Source organism: Diaphorina citri, unplaced genomic scaffold (assembly GCF_000475195.1).
Source record: "Diaphorina citri unplaced genomic scaffold, Diaci psyllid genome assembly version 1.1 scaffold6851, whole genome shotgun sequence".
Taxonomy (NCBI): domain Eukaryota; kingdom Metazoa; phylum Arthropoda; class Insecta; order Hemiptera; family Psyllidae; genus Diaphorina; species Diaphorina citri.
Window position 1 is genome coordinate 1 of NW_007384227.1, and position 3,021 is coordinate 3,021.

Genomic DNA, 3,021 nt, shown 5'->3' on the forward strand with positions numbered 1-3,021 from the left:
AGCTAACTTTTTAATAACATTGGTTTACTTACATGTAGAAATAAAGCTAGATGATAGCCAACTGTTGCTGGACAAATTCAATGGAGTAACATCAGGCGACACCACCGGGGTGGAAGAATATTTGAGCTTGAAATTGGGGTCTGAAATAGATATATTCAAAATGAAACATATAACCTTTTTTTATGATGAGTGTTTCACAGCTGTTTTTATTTTGAAACAATAAAACACCTGCTACATTACACTCACATGGTCTGTGTCATAGCATCAGATGGGTGATAAAAGACACAATACTTCCCATTTAAGTGCTGGGTCAACACGAGAACACCAGAAAGTAACCCATTGAAATATTTGCAAATATTTTTTTTTTTTTTTTTTTTTTTTTTTTTTTTTTTAAGGACATTTTATGTCTTTGATTTTTTTTTTTCAACATTTAAATTTCCTTTATTACCTTGTCTGCAAATGCCAAACAATCGGAATTGTTGTGCAGTCAATTCAATGGGACTCGTGAAATGATTCAGTCGCAAGTACTGGGCCAGATTGTAGAGGCTGCATATGAAGAATAAGGTAGCAAGTAGAACTTCTATTGAGTACAGAGTCCACGGGTGAAATGGACAAGTGTAGTAACTGGAAATAAATACAATAGAATAGAATAGAATATACCTTGTTTATCCTGCCAGAATGAGACTGAAAAGTCCCTTTACTCCCACAGTCTAAACAAGGTCTTATATATTTCATAGGTGAAGTTTACAAATAAGTATATAAACCTTGCTTAGCTTCAAAAAAAAAAAAACAATAGAATATTTATTTATTTATTTTTAATTATGATTTATTTATATTTTATACTGTCAGCTAAGACTAAAAAGTACCCTTATAAGTACCAACAGTTTAAACAGGGCTCATTTCTTTACATCAGAAATGAATACAAACAAAAGAATAAATAGAATAGAATATACCTTGGTTATCCTGCCAGAATGAGACTGAAAAGTCCCTTTTACCGCAGCAGTCTAAACAAGATCTTGGTGTATTTTATGGGTTCAATAACATAACCATAAATCCCCCCCCTTTTAGGCCACTTAACACAATAAACAGTAGGTCATTCCACACCCATTAATGTTTACAGCAGAGTACATCTCACATTTAGGTAGGTAGGTTAACATAAGAAAAATCTTAAAGGAGAGGTGGCAAGGATAAGAGAAACCAGACTTTCACGGTTAGCCCAGTGGTAATGCACTTGCTTGCCATGAAGACAGAAGATCCCAGTTTGAATTCCCCCACCATTGAAAAAAAATGTACTTGTTTTTTCAATTGCAAATATTAAATGGGTTACTTCGCCAATTGAAAAACGACTTAAGATCGCTTTTTCATTAAATTTTATGGAGAATTAAATAGGAAATGATGGTCCAGAAAAAGCCGGATATAAAGACGAAGTACTACCCGAAGCATTTCATTATAAGTTGCTTGACACATATAATATGAGTCGTTTGAGAATGGCAATTACGAGTCTATCTTTTACGTTTACGTTATCACAAACCACAAGAGAACGAGGTGTCAGTTCCATCGACCTTTTGTGACAACGTCAGTCTCTTTCATGTCTACTTACACTCATAATCTATGAATCAAATAACACGTTAGTTTTTTATTTTCGAGGTGAGACTGCCAAATCCGACGATCTTCATCTTACTTAATGGAACAAAATAAGACGACCACTATCCCCTGACTTTCAGGAAAGGGGGCGTCAGTATTGTATTCCATAAAACTGTACCGGATTCTAACGTCATCATACATCTTGTGGAACTATATCTCATAATCCCCTTACTCACATTATCTAAGTCAACGCGAATGCAACTCCACCACAAAGCGCTTTCAAGTACTCCCTCATCAACCTTTTTACTTCGGTTGCCTAAAAAGAAAAAGAAGATGCTGAAGACTAGGGCTATCTAATTTAGCTAAAATTTCTTTGTATGACTCATTTAGCATTTGAAACTGCAGTGCCGTTATGCTAGGGCATCCCACTACTATTCGCAGTGTAGTTTACAGGGTTCGTTTCGAGGAACCGTCCGTTGCGTATTAACACCAACCACGTGAAGCCATAACGACAGACGTCAAGAAAGACGAGGGAGGCGATCGAGCACGAAACGTAATCACTGCATGGATCGCCCTAGTTTTTATCTTATGACACAATTACAGACTGCAGTTTTAGAAAACTTTGAAAAAGGTAAATTTTAATCTAAAGCTTGGAAAATAGTCAAATAGATAAAGCCGTCAACAAACCTGAGTCCTAAACCTAAAAAGGGTTAAAGAGTGATCCTTAGCTGGTAAATAATAAATTAAAATAGGGTAAACGTGTGAAGGAGGGTAATACGGCTTCAGTTAGGTACCTTGTTCTTTTCGAGAAAAAAATAAATTGAATTGTGATATCATTGTATAGATTAGTGTCCGGCAGATTAACACTTTTTGAGGAAAAGAACGTAAATGGACATTTGGGATATATATTGGTCTACCAGTGACTGAACAAACACGGTCAAGGAAACATCGTTACTAAAAGGTGTCTGCACCGAAGACGTCTTACATGCTTCTACTGGAATCTTCTATCCTCGAACACAGTTCAAAGGAATAATCTTTGTGGACTAACAAACAATTAGGACTTAGAGTTGTGATGTACAAGACTAAGTATGGATAAAAGAAAGTCAGTGAGTTTCCCAACCTTAGTTTAGCCGTTCGGACCCCCAGAGTAGGTCTTTTCTTAACTTTTAACTTTGTTTTGGTTCTTACGTGACCAAACCCTCGAGGTATTTGGCAACAGGGACAAACGCATAGGACCGGGATACTGTACATTCAACTTTTTATTATTTTTGAATTTACGTATTTTATACATAGTCATAATCTAACACACCAGACACCCGCATCATCGTCGCTAGGGCGTACCTGATTAGCATGAAGATCTAATCGACGTTCTGTCCGGGTTATGACATGTAATCCACGACCCCACTTACGTTCTATCTGGGCTTCCGATTGGGTAAA

The 3,021-nt window shown here is 36.4% G+C and overlaps 1 long non-coding RNA gene across 1 annotated transcript in view; it reads right to left on the bottom strand.

Moving 5' to 3' along the window:
* Window positions 1–19: 19 nt before the first annotated feature.
* The window catches only part of LOC103522097, a 10,505-nt gene continuing 7,503 nt past the window's right edge, over window positions 20–3,021 (bottom strand). Inside the window, exons 2-3 of the long non-coding RNA XR_541991.3 lie at window positions 449–624; window positions 20–140 (exon numbers count right to left, since the gene is read on the bottom strand). This is a non-coding gene — a long non-coding RNA (uncharacterized LOC103522097). The remainder of the gene's footprint in view (window positions 141–448; window positions 625–3,021) is intronic.